General features: G+C 50.3%; 2 pseudogenes; one reads left to right on the top strand and one right to left on the bottom strand.

The window, feature by feature from the left end:
- The window catches only part of LOC125964805 (thimet oligopeptidase-like), a 59196-nt pseudogene extending 52085 nt beyond the window's left edge, over nucleotides 1-7111 (bottom strand).
- A 2133-nt stretch (nucleotides 7112-9244) lies between these two features.
- On the top strand, nucleotides 9245-10062 carry LOC125964853 (serine/arginine-rich splicing factor 3-like; annotated as a pseudogene).
- The last annotated feature ends 9770 nt before the right edge of the window (nucleotides 10063-19832 follow it).

Raw genomic sequence — 19832 nt, 5'->3', positions numbered from 1 at the left:
TTTACGTATTTACACTTACGATTTTATATTTGCTTCTTTACTTTTGTCTCTCCCCTCAGCTCGAGAGAGGCTATATTCATCTGTGTTAAATCACTGCTGTGTTTCCTGAACATGCCTAGAAAACATCCTGAAGAAGGGTGCCTGAAATTTGGTAAGGGATCCATCAATTTTCTTGGCTGAATGAAGAAATATGTTCATAAATTACTGAACAAATCTCTGGGGTTTCTGAATTAAGGACTAATGGGAAGAGGAAGGCAAATGGTTGGGACAGGGTACTGCAAGAAGTAGTATTTGGAGTACTCTGATAGCTATCCTAATAGATAACATTTTGTTCATTTAAATAGTTTGAACGAGAGAGCCGGGAACTAGGGACACACAGCATCGAGGTTTTATAATGCATTCCGTAGAGTTCTTTTCAAGTGTGTTCAAATATCATTGAAAATATATGCATGCATATAAACCTCTGTTACTTGATTTAGTGCTTTACAAGAGCCCCTCAAGGAAGGGGTAGTAGCAACTCTCAGTATCCTTCCTTTACGATGAGCTTACTTTATTCAAAATTACATCATAATTTATTTGTAACTGTGAAACTAGACTTAGTTATTTAGTAGACCCCCCCCAGAAACCTATGACGTTAATAACACCAACAAAAATGTGTTCAGTTTCCAGTGACACACACACTACAGACTCAATTATGTGTCATCCATTTTAATGAAGGGAAGAAGTGATTTAACAGACACAGAGCAAACAGAATATGAAGTTTTGTCCTCCATTAATATTAGTAATGGATAAAGTGGGCTCCAACGCCTTCAAGGTAGCTTGAGACCCATCATCTCTGTGTCATGGGCAGGGGGATGCTCGGCCAGGATGTCTTTCTCTGTCACTGAGAAAAATTTCCATAATATATAATGATACTTACTGAAACAGATATGGGGCATTTGGGTAATTAGGAATCCGTTAGCATATTTTTCCGGAAGCCTTGACTACAAAACGAAGATAGTAGATTTGGGCACTTCCAGCTATGCAGAAGTTGTTTGGGTATTCATCTTTATGCCGAATGAAGTAAGCTTATTTCATCTCTGCAGCTTCCCATATACCATTTTCCCACCTCTGTTTTGTGTTTGGAAAGACTTTTAGAAATGAAAAGTCAAGTTAAAAAGTGAGTGACGGGCTTCCCTGGTGGCTCAGTGGTTGAGAGTCCGCCTGCCGATGCAGGGGACACGGGTTCGTGCCCCGGTCCGGGAAGATCCCACATGTCGCGGAGCGGCTAGGCCCGTGAGCCATGGCCGCTGAGCCTGCGCGTCCGGAGCCTGTGCTCCGCAACGGGAGAGGCCACAGCAGTGAGAGGCCCGTGTACCGCAAAAAAAAGAAAAGAAAGTGAGTGACAACTTAAATGATATATGGACTATTTTGCTGACTTACAAGAGCATGCAGAATTAAATATGACCCAGTTGAAATGTTAATTTTATTTTAATGTGTATATTGGGGTGGAGTCTTAAAGGTGCCAGAAAACAAGCATTCACCCGTCCTGTTTGGAACTGCAGCACACAGGCACCTTCAGTTACCAGTTCTGTTCATTCCACAGAATCGTCTTGGGAAAACATAACTGTTTTTTATGTACCTGGTATATATCTTAATTAGTTTGAAGAATTTCCCAAATACCTGTTAATATGTAGTTCTCCAATTCCAATCTTGCCACGTCCTGTACCAGTGACACAGCACATAGGAGTTTTATTTCTCTTTCTTTCTCTGGGTTGCTGAGAACCCAACGAAAGAACAATGGAATGGCATCAAAGAGATCAGGGTTCTTGACTCAGATTTGCCATAAAATAATAGTGTCCTCTTGGGAAAATTATAGTTATTCTAGGCCCCTTTCCTTTTCTTTACTTTGACAGAGCTGCACTACATGACCCCAAGTAACACTGCGCTCTTTGCAGTAGTAGCTTAGACGTTATTTGTTTTCTGAAACAAATGAAGACAGTGACACAGGAAACTGTGCAACATCTCTGTGACTATGTTTTCTTAGAGTTGCCTCCATTTTACAGATGATAAGATGGCTGAGCACAGAAGTAGGTGTTTTGACCAGAGGTTCCAGAGTAGATGGAACTGAACCACAAGTTTCCTTCATTCCTGAAGCTCACTTAGCCAAAACATAGGCTTCTGAATATTAAGCTGTAAAGCATATTATCAGTATGCTTTAAAAGAAGCGGTTCTTCTAGGATTTCTAATTACTAGCAGGCGGTTTTGAAATTCTTAGAAGACCATCTAATTTTGTGAGATTTACAGCTCTATTTTCCTGTCAAGCAAGTTGTATTAGTGCCAGACAATCACCTGAGCTTCTGGATGCTTCTCTGAACCTCTTGACTTTTTCTTCTTGCTATCTGAAATTCATGCCAGATAAGCCTTTTTGTAGAGAGCATGTACAGACTTGTCTATTTTCATATAAGAAAGCGATGCAGTGAGCCAGGTCGGGGGTTAAGCCCTCATTCTCAGAGTGGTGTTGAGCTCCTGGTGAAATATTATCATCATTTCCTCAGAATAGAAAAGCAGTTATCTCAAGTTTTTAATGCCATTAACTATTTATACATTTATGTATAATACATATATTTATTGTACCTACGAGGTGTTGTGCTCTCTTTGGGAAGTACAAAGCTATTTGAGACGTAAGTTGTTCGTTTGTTTGTTTTCCCACAAATACTGTGACCCTTTGAGCAGGAAGGTCTATGTTTTACTAACATCTAGAACAAGCAGCTAACACGGTGTCCAAGATGTAGTCAATAAATATGAAATAGGTAAATGAACACATTTCTAAGGAAGGGCCAGGACATGAACAAATAGAAAATTTTCATTTTCAGTCACAAAGCCACAACAGACATAAAAATGATACAGACAACAAGTGCTACGGTCATTCAAAGAAGGCATAGAATTGATACAACAAGGATCTCCTCTATGGCACAGGGAACTGTACTCAATATTTTGTAATAACTTATAAGGGAAAAGAATCTGAAAACGGAATCACTGTGCTGTACACCTGAAACGGACACGACATCGTAAATCAACTATATTTCAATTAAAAACCAAACAAACAGACAACAGCAACAACAAAAAACCAGAGAGGTCATAGAAGTTCTTATGAGATTCCAGAAGAGAAGAGAAGCCAAATGAGGACGGGAGAGGAGGCTTTTGAATCAGTTCAGAGGAGAAGTCACAGAGGAACTAGTCTTTGATCTGAACTTGAGATTAAGCTTAAGATGCATTAATCTGAATTAATTAAGATTGCAACACAGGGATATTACAGATGAAGGTAATCACATAAACTTACTCTACTGAAACTTGCAGAGGTTATGAGTGTTGTTCAAGATCCCAAAGCAAGTGCATTGTGGAATCAGAATTTTAAGTGAGGCCTAATGAACTAAAAACAAAGAAACACAGAAACAAGCCCTTCCTGTGACACCACGTTGCCTTTGAAGTCGTTTTTTTTTTGGCGGGTTGGCAGAAACTGGTTCCAGTGATTCTTGCAGGAATGACTGGCCACAGGACTGGGCGTCGTAGCTTCCTGCCAGGCGGCCGAAGGTCGCAGGCAGGTGGGTCACTGGGACACACGCGGAGGGGCTCCTGCCTGGCTCCCTGGCCGCTCAGTGCCCCTGCCCCAGAGCGGGGGTGGGGGCCCCAAAGCAGCCTTGTCTGAGTCCCCTGCCACTAGAGAGAGTATTGGCCCAACACTTGTAGAAAACGGGGACCTTGCTGGCAGTTCAGTGGAGGGACACAAATAAATCTTTGCCGACTTTCTGCTGAAGCTCACGAGGGTTCACTCCTAAGCCTCTTACAAGGTCAGCTGCCGAGGCTGCGAGAGATGAGTCGGGGCTCGCCCTCCACCACGGAGAGATCGCTGGTTAAAGCGCTCACGAGGGAGTGAACCGCGTGTCCGCACCGACACGCACGGGCAGACCTCGTCGATGCCTTCTGTTCGGGGTATGAAGCCCTCTCCTGCCTCTTCCAGGCTCTCTAGAAAGCATGTGCAGAGCCTCCCACCCCACCCTCGGACTCCGCGGGCCACAGCTGGAGGGACCAGCCAAGGAACCGTGGCAGGAAGAGGCCAGAGGTCAGCGGGCCTCGGCCGGAGCCCGTCAGTCGGTCCCCATTCACACACCACCAGACGATCCTCTTGACCTGGGCAGTAGCCGCCAACCGACCGCTGAGGTGAGCCCGGTGCGCGCTTGGCTACCTGGCATGGCTGGGAACCCCAGGATCTCCTGGCAGAGGCGGGCATTCTCCTGGGCCGGGTCCGCGGGCGTCTGCATGTGCAGGGCCTGAACCACCTTGGCCAGGACGATCTGGCACAGGTTGAAGAGGCCTGGGGGGCGGGAGGAAGGAGACGGGGGGCTGGCACCGTGTCCAGGCCGCGCTTTCCAGCCGGGCAGACCGGAAGCCCCCTTCCCTTCCCTCGGTCCGGCCGCATCTGGGTTGGCCTCCCGGGACTTGATGAGCTTGTCCAGCAGCTCCTGAGGGACGGTGCTGCCCGTGCCCCACCAAGACTGGCAGCAGCGCCAGGGCCTCCCAGGGCACGGCGCCCCCGGCCCCAGAGTCTTCCCTCTGGTTCTCATCACCGGCTGTCACCAGACTTGCATGCAACGTTCTTTTCTTTTCTCTTGTCGTCTTTACGTCCCTCAGCCACGCAACACGGTGAAGCCCTGACGCTCGCTGCCGCGTCGATACACCCTGAGAACACGATGCTCAGCGAGAGAAGTCATACACAGAAGGACACACAGGGCGTGACCCCACTGAGGGGAAACGTCCAGAGCAGGTAGATCCACAGAGTCAGCGAGTGGGTTCCTGGTTGTCAGGGGCTGGCGAGGGGACGGAGTGATAGCTAAGGGCGTGAGGGACATTTTCGGGGTGACGGAAATGGTCCAAAGCAGTAGTGACGTCTGTACAGCTCAGTAAACTGTCCCCACACGCCCCGGTGCAGCCTGTGAGAGCATCGCGCTCAGGATGAAGGGCTGACCACAGGAAGACTGAACGAGCAGTGGGTCCTGGGCCCAGATGCTCAGCTGGCGCCCCCCACGTGGGGAAGTCACTGGGACTTGCTGAGCCTCCACGGAGACTGGCAGCAGCCCCCGAGCTCACAGGGCACTGCGCCCCCGGCCCCAGAGCCTTCCCTCTGGTTCTCATCACCGGCTGTCAGCAGACTTGCAGGCAACGTTCCTTTCTTTTCTTTTGTCTTTTTCCAAGGCAACTCTTGAGTGCATGTATTTAACATGCAGGGAACCAGCCCTGACTCCTTGATCTGGGTCTTCCAGCCTCTAGAGCCTCGAGGACATCCATTTCCGTTATTTATGCGCCCAGTGCCTGGGGTCTGATGATGGAAGCTGACACCGAGGGCGTCACCACGTGCGGGGTGATGTCAGTGGAAGAATCCCATGGCGAGGGCCTGCCTGAGGACCACGCACGCCCGGGCCCTCCCCGCCCCCTGCCTGCAGCCCTGCGCCTGGGAGCGGAGCTGGTGCATCGCGTGCCCGACGTCGTGGAAGTTGGTCTCCCGCTCATCATGCTGCAGCAGGGAGGGCAGGTTGGGCGTAGGCTTGGTGAAGTTGGCCACCATGGCCGCGATGGCGATCTGGCAGCTCCCATCGTGCTGTAGGCAGCCCGGCTGCAGGCCGAAGCAGGCCACGTGCCCGGACTTCCCCACCCTGCGGAGGGACGTGGATGGGGCCCCGCTTCGACAGAGGAGCCCCGGCCCACGGCCGACAGGTTCCCCCACGCACGCACCGAGGATAGAGGTCAGGTAGAACTTGCCGATGGATGACCTTGCCCGAGGCCGCGTCCCAGACCGTTTAGAGCCTCACGTCTTCGTGACACATGCTGGTGCCCTCCTCCAGGTCGAAAGTCAGCCCCAGCAGCTCCTGGGAGATGCCCAGCAGCCCGCGTGTGAGCGCCTGCATGGGGAAAGCCTCATTGAGCAGGTACTGGTTCACGTGGTAGCGCGTCTCCTCCCCCTGGTTCATGTAGCAGCGCAGGTCCCAGGCGTTGATGGGGCCGTCCAAGTGCAGGCCCCGCCTCTGGCACTCGGCCTTCTTTAGCTCCAGGATCACGGCCGCTCCTGCTCCCCGAGGGGCTTCAGCTTCTGGGCCAGCTCACCTGCGGGCGGAGGGGAGAGGCTCGGCTACGTCCCCGGGGCGGCCCCCCAGCCACCCCCGACCCCGCGCCCCTCGAGGCAGAATGAAGGGTCTGGGAAGGTGACCCCCAAGGGCTGACACAGTGGGGTCTCAGGCAGCACCACGTCCGGTCAAGGTCCGCCTGACCCCGTCCCCACTGGGACTCAGGGGGAGGCGGTGTTACCTAGGACAGTGGCCACCACCTGGCTGGTCTTGTCCATGTTCATCTCCAGCACGGAGTCGGCCTGCGTGCGGAACCCCAGCAGGCGGGACTTCAAGGCCTGCAGCCTCACCAGCTCCCTGAGGATCACGCAGTTCTCCTGGAACCCAGAGACGGAAGGCGCTGGGGACCGAGGGCCACGCCCTCCCCGCAGGCCCCGGGCCAGGTCTCTGCAGGCGGGCAGGGCTCCCAGGCCACTGGCGGGCACAGCCAATCCCCCTCCCTCCTCCTCCTGGCCCGGATTTCTAGACACTTTGGTGCTGTCCTAACACGTGGTCTTTATTAACACAGGTCCTTTTGGAACCAGAAACGGCATGAACGTGATGGGCTCTAAGGCCAAGGGCAGGAAGAAATGCGGCCAGTCTTTCCAGGAGCCACCAAGGGGCCTCCCCGGGCTCAACAAGACAAACACGGCTGCCGTGCAGACAGTGGCTCAACCCCACGGCGCCCGAACACCCAGCCCCTGGACGGTGAGACAGCTGTTGCTGCAGGTGGCCCGTGGCTCACTGATGAGGCCCGGCCCCAGGCGTACGCCACCTTCTCTGGGGCCACCTCTCCGGTCTGCAGTGGGGTTCTCCTGGGAGCCCCCAGTCACCACGGGACCAGCGTGGCCTGTCTGTAGCCCAAGAAGGTGGGGACACAAGACTGTCCCCCGTGCCCCCCGCATCACCCGCGAGGCCGAGCGAGCACCAGTGGTGTCTGCGGGGAAGATGAAGGGCTCACGCACAGCCCCCATCTACAGAAGCACAGACTGCAGCCACCTGCGCTATGGAACAAACACAAGTGTCCGTGCAGGACCCGATGTCTGAGTGTCAAGGCCATGCCCGGGCCACGGTGAGAAGGTGCATCCCCCATGCAAGCCACAGAGAGGGGATGGGGGGGCCATCTGTGATTCTGAGCTCATCGGGCATCACCCCAGAGGGAGAGGGAGAGGGAGAGGGAGAGAGGTAGACAGAAGTACAGAGGGAGAGAAAGAGAGAGGGAGGGAGAGACGTCTCTCCCTTCCCTGGGGGTTCTCTAGTGCAGCCAAGGCTGAAAACCACTGCATTTTGGGAGATGGGTCCTCGTGGAAGAGTTAAATAGTAGCTCATGGCATTATCGACACATACTAAAAAAGCCCCAAATCTTGGGGAGTCAGGGAGGGGAGTGTCGGCTGCCTCGTAAACGTGGAGAGATTGGGCATCAGGGGAGGTGCCTGTGCAGCCTGCGCCCAGGGCCCCGCAGACTTCATCTCCCAGCGGTGGTCCTGGGCTGGAAGTCAGCGGGGAGGTCAGGCTGTCCAAGCATCGACGTTGACTTCAGGGCTGATCTAAAAGGCGCCTGGTGTTCATTGAAGCAGAGAAAAGAGAAAGCAGTAGGGAGAGGATGGGAGTGGGAGGGGGAGGGAGCCCCCCTCCTCAGCACTTCTACCGCTCTCCCTCTCTCTCTCCTCTGGAGAGGGAAGGAGGTGGAGGGAGAGGGAGAGAGAGATGGAGAGGGAGGGGGGAGAGGGAGAGAGAGATGGAGAGGGAGGGGGGAGACAGAGGGGGGAGAGGGAGAGAGATGGAGAGGGAGGGGGGAGAGGGAGAGAGAGATGGAGAGGGAGGGGGGAGAGAGGGGGGAGAGGGAGAGAGAGGGGGGAGAGGGAGGGGGGGAGAGGGAGAGAAGGAGGACAGAGGGAGAGGGAGGGAGGAAGAGACCTCTTTCCCTCTCCCTCTCCCCCCTCTCTCTCCCTCTCCTCTCCATATCTCTCTCCCTCTCTTCCTCTCCCTCCCTCTCCCTCCATTTCTCCCTCTCTCTCTCTCCCGCTCCCTTGTCTCTGCCTTGCCATCTCTCCCTCTCTGGGAGGGAGTGAGGGAGATGAAGAGATGGAGGGAGCGGGAGAGTTGGAGGGAGAGGGAGAGGGAGAGGGAGGAGAAGGAGGGAGCGAGGGGGAGGGAGGGAGGGAGGGAGGGATAGAGGGAGAGGGGGAGGGAGGGAGGGAGGGAGGGATAGAGGGAGGGAGGGAGGGAGGGATAGAGGGAGGGAGGGAAGGACGTCTTTCGCTCCCTCCCTCTATCCCTCTCTCCCTCTCCCCCCCTCTCTCCCTCTCCCCCCATCCTGCTCTCTCTCCCTGTCCCTCCACCTCCTTCCCTCTCCAGAGAGGGAAGGAGGTGGAGGGACAGGGAGAGGGAAAGAGGTAGAGGGAGGGCGTGCGGAACAGGGAAACAGGGACAGGGAGAGAGGAAGGGAGAGAAGGACAGGGAAGAGGGACGGGGGAGGCGGGAAGACGGAGGGGGGAGGTGGGAGAGAGACGGGGGAGAGGGAGGGGGTAGAGGGAGGGGGAGGGTAGAGGGAGAGGGATGTGGGAGAGCGAGGGGGAGACGGAGGTGGAGAGGGAGTTGGGAGAGGGACGGGGAGAGGGACGGGGAGGGGGGAAGGGGGGGAGGGAGAGAGGGAAAGAGAGAGACGCAGAGGAAAGAGGGAGAGGGAAGGGGGGGGAGAGAGGGAGAGAGGGAGGGGGAGAGGGACGAGAGGAAGCAGGGAGAAAAGAGAGAAAGAACACACCATGTACATTTCTGTCAAATGACACCGGGGATCCTTACACAACCAGGAGAAAATAACACAGCGAGGCTCTTTCTCAGCTGGAACTGGAACTGCAGATGGGGCCAAACACCACCAGGGTGGCCACACATGTCCAGCTGCCGCCGCAGCCCCCTGAGTCTGGTCACCAGGGCTCTGAGTGTTTGCTCCAGGGACCTGGGGTTCACCCTGTCACCCTGGAGGTCGGGCCTAGACAGCAGCGCCCCGGGCTGGACACATGGGGGGAAAAGCATCTCCACAGGACAGCTTGTGCGAGCCGATTCAGCTGCGAGATTCTAGAGGCCCGGGATCACCCTGTGGCCCATGAAACCCAGGAGCCAGGAGGGTCTTGCATCGGGATTCCTGTCCGTTGGACTGTAACGTTTGTGTAAGGAATCTTGGAAACAGTGGTAACAAGACTGAATTCGAACGAGCTTTAGGGTATTATGGACCACTCCGAAGTGTGTGGGTTGCTAAAAACCCTCCCGGCTTCGCTCTTGTTGAAAATGAAGATCCCCGAGGTGCAGCAGATGCTGTCTGAGAACTAGACGGGAGAACACTCTGTGGCTGCCGAGTAAGAGTGGACCTGTCCAATGGGGAAAGGAGAAGTCGACATCGTGGCCGCCTCCTTCTTGGGGTCGTCGCCCTCGAGATGATTATCGGAGGAGGAGTCCTCCCCCTCACCACAGATGTCCAAGACGGAGAAGCTTCTCCCGCAGCCGGAGCAGGTCCCTTTAGTAGATGTAGGAGAAGAGAGAGATCACTGTCCCAGGAGAGAAATCGCAAGCCGTCCCGATCTTTCTCTAGGTCTCCTAGCCGATCCAGGTCAAATGAAAGGAAATAGCAGACCACTTTGCAAGAGGAGTGGTGCACAGGAAATAACTTCATTTGACAGGAGTATGTACAGAAAATTCAAGTTTCGTTTGAGACTTCCGAAGCTTGATGCACTTTTTAAATGTTTTAGCTGTTCACATTTGTTTGTCTCTTGGGCGGTGACACATAAACATGTCATTCTCTATGGTTTGAAATGGGTCATATGAGGCATGTAATATGAAGAATTGTTTCTTTACAATGTTCTCTTAAGCAAAATTGAATTTGCTTTGAATTTTTGGTCTTGCCTAGACTGATAATAAAACTCTAACTCCTGCCCACCTAAAGTGTGATGTTTATTATTATGGAAGCAACACTGGCAAACATTGAAAAGACTTTCTGTAGCTGGGATATGGTATGCAGCTGTAGTTAAGCAAGCAGTCTTTAAAAGGTGCTGTGAACACAAGCCAGCAGGTAGAAGTGAAAGCCGCACCCTTACCCTAGATTAGAGGTTTAAGAATTCCACTAGTCTTCACACTGGACAAGAGGTTGTCCAGTGAGTTTAGAATCTAAGAAGTTTCAAGGAAGTTAGTTTCCCTTTGAGTTAGGTCATAAGTCCCCTCTGTGATTGCCGTACATGAATACATAGCTCTTTGTAATGTTTTTTGGAAGTTGAGATGATCAAGATACCAATGTCTTGCCAGATGAAGAGTATATTGTAGAGCTGAACTTTGAGTTACTGTGCAGTTTTCTTTTTCATGCTGTCATTTGTAATATGTTTTGTGAGACTCCTTGGGATTAAAGTTTTGGTTCCAAAAGGAACAAAGAAAACAAAAAAAGGATCCACCTGCCAATGCAGGGGACACGGGTCCGAGCCCTGGTCCGGGAAGATCCCCTGTGCCGCAGATCAACTAAGCCCGTGGGCCACAACTATTGAGCCTGCGCTCTAGATCCTGGGAGCCACAACTACTGAGCCCCCATGCCACAACTACAGAAGCCCGCACAGCTAGAGCCCGTGCTCCGAAACAAAAGAAGCCACTGTAATGAGAAGCACGTGCCCGCAACAAAGAGGAGCCCCTGCTCGCCGCAACTAGAGAAAGCCCGTGTGCAGCAATGAAGACCCAACGCAGCAAAAAAAAAAGACGATACTGGCCAGGTGATCAAGGGTAAAATTGTTTGTCACAAGTCCCGTTGATGGGGTGTATCCTTGATGTGTGTATCCTTGATGGTGTGTATCCTTGATGATGTGACCTGAGGAGAATGACATTTTTATCTCTGTCTGGATCTTCTGCCCCAAACCCCGTAACTCCAGCCCAACCATAAGAAAAACATCAGAAAACCAACAGACAAACAAATTGAGGGACAAAATACCTGACCAGTCCTCCTCAAAACTTTCAAGGTATCAAGACCCAGGGACGTCTGAGAAATGTCACAGCCCAGAGGAGACTGGCACAGAAAAAGGATGTTAGGGGAAAGCTAGGGAAATTCTAGTAAAGTGTGGACTTTAGTTAATAATAACGTATCCATCTCGCTTCCTTAGTTGGATAAGCATGTCGTACTAACGTACTAAAGTACTAACGTGTTGGAAATAGGGGTACTGGGTCGGGGGTCTACAGCACTCTGCACACTCTGTACAGATCTTTGCAACTTTTTTGTAACTCTAAGCTATTCTAAAATTAAGCAACTACTAAACAGAGATAAGAATGTTATTTCCCTGATTTGAACATGCCTGAGTTTGTTTTCATGGTCACATTTGTGCTATCTGGATGTGTCTTGGAATCAGTAGCAAAGGAGAGTTGCCAGCCCCTGGGAAGATGCGGCTGGTTTGCAGGTGGCTTGCTCTGGAGCTGAAGACCACGGTGGGAAGTCTGCAGCCTCGGGCTGCACTTAGAACCATGGGAGGGGATGGGCCAGCTCAGTTAGGGATGGAACGTATAAATAAAACTCTTTTTCTTTTCCATTATGGCTTATCACAGGATATTGAATATAGTTCCCTGTGCTAGACAGTAGGACCTTGTAGCTTATCCATCCTATATTTAATAGATTGCGTCTGCTAACCCCAAACTCCCAATCCAACCCTCCCTCCCTCTTTCTCCCCCTTGGCAACCACAAGTCTGTTCTCTATGTCTGTGAGTCTGTTTTTGTTTCGTAGACAAGTTCATTTGTGTCGTATTTTGGATTTCACATATAAGAGAGATCATATATGTGTCTTTCTCCTCTGACTTACTTCACTTAGTATGATAATCTCTAGGTCCATCCACGACGTTGCGGCAAATAGCATTATTTCATTCTTTTTATGGCTGAATATATTCCATTGTATATATGTACCACATCTTCTTTATCCATTCATCCATCAGTGGACATTTAGGTAGCTTCCACATCTTGCCTATTATAAATAGTGATGCAATGAACATTGGGGTGCATGTATCTTTTCTTTCTTTCTTTCTTTCTTTCTTTCTTTCTTTTCTTTCTTTCTTTTTCTTTCTTTCTCTCTTTCTTTATTTTTTTGTCACACAGTATGTGGGATCTTAGTTCCCTGGCCAGAGATGGAACCCATGCTCCCTGCACCGGAAGCACAGAGTCTTAACCACTAGACCACCAGGGAAGTCCCAGGGGTGTATGTACATTTTTGAATTAGAGTTTTCTCCAGATCTATGCCCAGGAGTGGAATTGCGGGACCCTATGGCAGCTGTATCTGTTCTCTGCACGTCTCACATCAACCACCTGCACTCCAATCCTTGCTCTCAACGTCATCTTTGGGGAACACAACCTGCGACAGGGACCTTGACAAGAAGAAATGGCTCAGGGAAAAGCTACCTGCACAGGGAGGAGATAGAGGCCATCGACCCTGGGGTGCGGCGGGGAGAGTGGGCACGGTGATTTGTCATTTCATCCCTGATACTCAGCCCTCCTGGCTGCCCCACTCTAGGTCACCTCAGGATACAGAGGTGACCCGGTTAGAGTCCCAGCCTGTGCAGGAATCTAGGGACACCAGCGGGTCTGAATAATATTAGTGCAGGGTCTCCCCCATGGCACTGGGGTTATTTGGGGCGGGTCATTCTCTGCTGGGGGCCCCTCCTGGGCACTGTGTGGGGTTCAGCAGCATCCCTGTCCCCACCCATTTGATTCCAGGGGCCCCTTCCCCCCCAGTTGTGACAACCACAGATTTTCCCCAGACATCACCGAAGAACTGGGTGAGGCGGAAGCAGGATGGCCCTGGGTGAGGACAGCTGTGTTGAAGCAAGCAGCCTGGCTTAGGGCAGGGTCCGCCCCAGTCCCGTCAGAGCCTGCATTTAGAACTGCCCCTTCCCTCTCCCACCTCCCATGCCCTGCAGTGGTCTCCGAGACATCATCCCCGTGTAACAAATCACACCTTCTCAGTTTACTGTCCCTAGCACCTAGAAGAGTGTCTGCTATGTAGTAGATGCTTCCTAAATACTTGCTGAATAAAGGAGTTGAATAAAGGGATGAGTGGATGAATGAATGAAGGTTACCATGGAAGGAGGGGGGAGATTCCCTTTCTGGCTCTCGGGGGTTGGGATATCAAGTGAAAGATCCATCCTAAATAGGCTGACCAGCCTTCCGGGGTTCCCCGGAAATGAGGGTTTCCCCACAGTTCCAGCGCTCAAACCTGAGCGGTCCTGGGTAAACTGGGGGCGGGTGTTGGTCACCCTGTGTAAACACAGTAACAATTGCAACTGCAATAGCAATGGCCGAGGACCTCTACGGTCTTATTGACCAGGCCCAGTTCTTTACCTGGCGGGGAAGGGTGGGCCGGGATTGGAATTCCGGTGATGCAGGGTGGGCGGGTGAGGGCACACCCCGAGCTTGTGTAGGGGAGTCCAGGAAGGTTCTGGAGGAAGTGACAGTGACACAGGAGGGAGGGAGGAGTCTAAGAAGAACATCCCACACGACAACGTGTGCCAATGGCCCTGGGCCCAAGGTCACACCTGACCAGGGCTTGCTTTTTTTCTTTTTTTCTAATTTACTTTTTCCCACATGGATATGCAATTGTCCTAATGCCATTTATTGAAAACTCCTTAATTTCCCCACTTTCTGTCATATCAAGTTCTCATCTGTTTCTGGACCTTTATTCTCTACCATAGAGCTATACGTCCCATCCTTGCACCACTAGGGCTGTTTCATCACTATAACTTTATTTTTTATTCATTTATTTCTTTGGCCGTGCCGGGCGGCATGTGGGATCTTATTTCCCTGACCAGGGATCGAACCTGCACCCCTTGCAGTGGAAGCTCAGAGTCTTAATCGCTGGACCTCCAGGGAAGTCCCCAGGGCTTGCTTTGACATCCATCGAATGGTGGCGGGTGGGCACGGGGAGCAGCTGTCTGTGAGCCATCCTGTGTAGAAATGCAGGGTGGAGGGCAGGACAGCTGGAGCGGGAGGGGAAGAGGCGGAGGAGGGAGGGAGGGATGGCGGGCGGGCGAGAGACAGACAGAGAGTTTCCGGAGACACTAGCTCTGGCCGTGTCCTAGGGCATGAAAGCTGAAAATAGCTCCTAGTGCCGGGAGCCTTGGAGCCGGAGCCTGGGAGCCAGGGTGACTGGCTCTCCTCCCTGGTGTGTGTGTGGGGGGGAGGGGGGGTGGGCTCCGGACTTCTCAGGCTGGGAATGGGGTGCACGGAGCAGGGACGGAGCAGGGACGCTTCTCTCTGGGACCTCGCGGGCCATCCTTAGCTCACAAAGTTGAGCCACTCCTGGCCCTACGAGTGGGGGGCTTATCCTCCCTGTCCCCTGGATCACACCCCCTCACACACAACTTCCTCTTGTGTGCTCCCAGCAACCAAGAGAATCTGTTTTTAAAAGATTTGGGGGAGGGGGGGTAAACATACAAACAAGAGCAGAATGGATACTTTTTCAGAATGGGAATGGCTCTGTGTAACCCCATCCCCAAGGTAACCAGAGTCCTGACCTCTAACACCCTTGACGAGTCAGCCTTGGTCTGGGCTTGCAGAGCCACGGAAGCCTCCTCATCCCCTCCTTCAGACCCCGTCTCTCCCTCGGCGTCTTTGTGAGAGGCACCCGGGGAAGTGGGACTGCTAGGCTGTACTGCTGCTAGAACTCCACCTGGGCTCCACCAGGCTCCAGCCCCCCGCCCTGTGCACCTCTCTGACCCTGAGGCACCTCAACTGGTAGGAGCGGCATCACCTTCCCTCCCGGGACTTGTGACACTTAAGGGAGACACAGAAAGGACAAGCGTTTGGCTCCCTGGCTGGCAAAGAGCAGGTGCTCAATTGTCATAAGTGTCCGTATCAGTGAGGGTTCTCCAGACAAACAGAATCCATAGGCTGTGTGTGTATACACACACACACGTACACATGTACACGCATACAAAAATATACAGCTGTGTATATATGCAGTACGCATACAGACATATACACATATAGTATATGCAATACGCAAATACATATATACACACACATATATATAATGCATAGTTTGTATATATACAGTATGTCTACACACATATACACATAATATATACAATAGACACATACATATACACTATACATACACACATATGAAATGCATAGTTTGTATACATATACAGTATGTACACATTCGTATAAGATATGCAATATACACACCTAGGTTCGTCTATATCCTACATATATACACACATACAGATATTTAGGTGTGTATATATACAGTATACATACATACACATATAATATATGCAATACATACACGTACATACATATAGACACACATATACACCTACATATAAAAGCATGTAGAATAAAAATATATATGTACTGCATCTATAAATTCGTCGTATATATACATACACATATCATATATAGGATACATACACATACATATATACCATGTATACACACACCTATATGTAAATATGTGCATGTACATACACATATAAGTACACACGCAAGTGTGTATATAGAGAGAGTACATACATATATACATATAATACCTATACACATACAGGTATACAACATATATACACACCTATATATCAATATACACTGTATACATACATACATACAGTGTACATATACTGTACATATACACACCCATATATCAATACATGGGTGTGTGTATATATACAGCATGTTCACCTTCATAATATGTATACTGTATATATGCACATACATACATGTATACAATATATACACACATATAGGCTTGTATGTATACTGTATATAGTACTTACACATAGACTACAAACGCATGCACATATAAACATATGTGTATACATATATATATAATATCTATACACACATATACAAATTAATAGGCTTGTATATATTCAATATTTTTACATATATAGTTTCGTTTTAAGGAGTTGACTCTTGTGACCGTGAGGCAGGCAAGTCAGGGCAGGACTCTGGGCTGGAGACACAGGGAAGAGCTGATGTGCCAAGTCCATTGGAGGAACACTTCCCTCTTTCTAGGGCACCTCATTTTTCTCTCCAGTCCTTCAACCGATGGACGAGGCCCACCCACGCCGCGGCATTGCCAATCTCCTTTACGCAAAGTGGACCAATTTCAGTGTTAATCTCTTCTGAAAAATACCTTCCTGGCCACATCTGGAATAATGTTTGTGGTTGCCAGGGCCCCACACAGTGCGCACATGAGATTAACCATCCCCGTGGCGATGATGACACTTTATTTTCTCCCTTGACCATTGTCACTACTATTCCAATTAAAATGGCAGTGCTATGAGGGCAGGGTATTTCCTTTTTTGCCAGTACTGAGCGTCCGCGGTCTGGTGCCTAGCATAGGCTAAATACACGGCATTTTTGTGAACGGAAGCTGGGATTCCAGCTGTCATATTTAATAGGAATTATAGTCTTATGTGTGTGTGTGTGTGTGTGTGTGTGTGTGTGTGTGTGTGTGTGTGTGTGTGTGTGTGTGTGTGTGTGTGTGTGTGTGTGTGTGTGTGTGTGTGTGTGTGTGTGTGTGTGTGTGTGTGTGTGTGTGTCACGGTATGTCGAGGTCAGGAGTCGAACCCGCCACCACTGGCCCTGAGAGGTTTGGCCGGGTCCTCACTTCGGGCCGGTGGGTGTGGCCAGGGGCAGCCGATGACGGGCGTACGTGCGTACGTGCGTACGTGCGTACGTGCGTACGTGCGTACGTGCGTACGCGCGTGGGAGCGTGCGTGCGTGGGAGCGTGCGAGTCCGTGAGGCGGGCCGCGCGCGCCGCGAGTGTTTCAGTTCGGCCCCCGGCTCACTGTGCTCGCCTCACGGAGGTCCGAGTTCGCAGCAGCGCTGGGGGCCCCGGGCCTGTGACCACAAAGAGGGAGCCGGGGCCCGGACGGGAGCGCGGCGGCGGCAGCTGAGGCCCAGGCCAGGGCCCCTCCCTTCAGCCGCCCGTCTGCCCCGCCCCCGCCGGCGGCGCCGCGCCCCTCCCCCAAGCGCCAGACTAGCGCGGTGCGGGGACCGCGCGCGAAGACATGGGGGAGAAGCTGGAGCTGAGGCTGGAGTCGCTCTTGGGGACCGAGCCCGCCGTCTGCCCGTGGCCGCTGCCGGTCTACGTAAGTGCCGCCCGTCCCCTCCTCCCGGAACCCCGCTCCTCTTCCCCAACGGCGCGCGCTGAGCCCACTGAGAAACGGAGCGACTCGAGTCGCCAGACCCTCTTTGGAGCCCCCCTTCCCGCCCCGCCGTGGTTCTCCGCGGCAGTTTCCAGCCCCCGCGCGCAGGGTGGGCAGAGGGGAGCCGGCGCCGGCCGGGGGGCACAGACTCGGCCGCGGGGACCCCGCGCTTCTGCGGGGCGCCCGAGCCGGTCTGCGGTTGGCTCTGCAGGGCTGGGGACCCCGGTCCCCCCGGGCCTGGAATGTCGGCGGGCTTGCCCTTCTGTACTTTAGGATCTGACGTGTAGGGTTTCTTTTTCCTGGTAGTTTATTCTTAGCGCTGTCAACGTGCTTAGTTTTTTTTGTTTGTTTGTTTTTTTCAGGTCACCCTTTCCTCCCTCTCTCCAGTTTTTTTGTGTTTCTGTTTCGTTTTGTTTTAGTTAGGCATTTTGTCCCTCTGATCTTGAGTGGGTGGGCTGGCAGGACACTTGGAGAGGAGGCGTTCTGTCCCCTGACCTTGAGTGGCCTTTGGAAAATGACAGGCCAGACGGAAATTTAACTTAATTGATATATAATATTGTATCTGTCCAAGGTGTACAATGTGATGATTGATATATATATATATATATAGTGTGTGAAATGATTACCACAATAAGTTTAGTTAACCTTAATTCACATAATTACAAATGTTATCTTTGTGATGAGAACTTTCAAGATGTACTCTCTTAGCAACTTTCAAACATAAAATACGGTATTGTTAACTGTAGTGACCGAGCTGTACATTACATCACCATTACTCCCTTGTCTTATAACTGGAAGTTTTTACCTTTTGATCGTCTTCCCTCATTTTCCTCACCTCCAACCCCCAGCTCTGGCAACCGTCATTCCATTCTTTCTATCATGAGTTCAGTATTTTAGATTTCACATATGAGATCATAAAGTATTTATCTTTCTCTGTCTGACATTTCATTTAGCATAATGCCCCCCAAATCCACCCATGTGGTCACAAATAGGCAGATTTCCTTCTTTATCACGGCTGAATACTAGTAGGTTGTATGCATCCCATTTTCTTCATCCATTCATCCACAAAAAAACACTGAGGTTGTTTCCATGTCTTGGCTCCTGTATTGGGTTGGCCAGAAAGTTCATACAGTTAATGAATCCACTGTTCAATAAAACTTGGTGAAAATGAGTCTTTCATTTTTACTTAAAATAAATCTTTGACAAAGCCAGCTAGGCATCCCTTTGCGTAATGGCTTATATCACATTGAAATATTTTAAACATATGAACAGTAATAGCTGAAATGACAAATGTTACTAATATGGACACAATTTATCGAGGAGAATATGTTAGAATATGTTAAAATGCAGATGGACAGTGAAAGAACAAATATAACTTTTAACTAAATATTGTCTTGATATTTAGACCATTGGTTAAAATCATGATAACAGGTTTCATCCATTTCAAGGAAGCAGAATATTTGCAGATCACTTAACATTTACTAGGTATGTTCTCAGTCTGGAAGGATATATTTCACTGACGTGTGTCATTTAATTTAACCACATCCCTCTGTAATAGATAGTGTTATCCCTATTTGCAGATAGGAAGCAGGCTCAGAAAGATTAAGAATGTTACCTAATTCTAGTAAGCAGCCAAACCTAAACTGATCTAATTCCAGGGCAAAGCTCTTTCTGACACATCAGTGTGGGTCTTTATCTCTTTGAGAATTGTTGAACATTAAAAGCCTTCTTCCAGTTAAATGCATAAAGAAACAACGTGAGCAATGACATAACAATACAAGTCTCACGAAATAATTGGTGTGTTTGGCCTTGCTTTTGTTGATTGATCTTTTGCAAAATTGCTTTTCTCTGAGATATTTAAAGTGGACTTTAACTATTTTCTTGGAAGACTTTCCTAAATTATACCTATCAGAAAGCTGCTTTGCTTTAAGGCTGAAGAAAAAATGAAAGCTTACTTAACTACACTTAGGTGCCAGGGTCATACTATGAGCTCTACACCTGCCAGGATTCACGCTAAGATAGATAGGGTGGCTCAGCAAACTGTCCATAGTCCTGTGATTTCTTTCTGATATTCTGAAGTAGAAATAATTTAAGAACTGTTCACAAAAGAGAGAAACACTGTTTCTTGGTCCTCCATATCATGCTGCTGTAGGCTAATTCTTTCTCTCTTCTGTCGCCCCTTAGTATAGAGAGTGTGTTTTGGGGACCCTCCTTCACGATCTTCTCCATTCCAAGAGCATCTTACATAAATCCAGGACTTCTCAAGCAGCCAGTTTTGCCAGATGATCTTAGGGTTGGTTGTACCCATATATGTATAATCCTGAACTTCTCAAGTAAGGTCCTTAGAGAGCATAATGGCTAAGAGAATTGGTGCTGATACCAGACCTGAGTCCAAATACTGCCTATGCCCCTAACTAGCTGTGTAACCTTGGAGAAGTAACTTAAGCCCCTTAAAGGGATTAGATTTCTCACCCGGAAAATGGTGTAATAAATGCATCTTCCTCATATGGTTAGTGTGTAAACTAATGTAACTTGAG

This window comes from Orcinus orca, chromosome 6, assembly GCF_937001465.1.
Source record: "Orcinus orca chromosome 6, mOrcOrc1.1, whole genome shotgun sequence".
NCBI lineage: Eukaryota > Metazoa > Chordata > Mammalia > Artiodactyla > Delphinidae > Orcinus > Orcinus orca.
The sequence above is the reverse complement of the archived record's forward strand: the minus strand, read 5'-3'. Positions and strand labels throughout refer to the sequence as shown.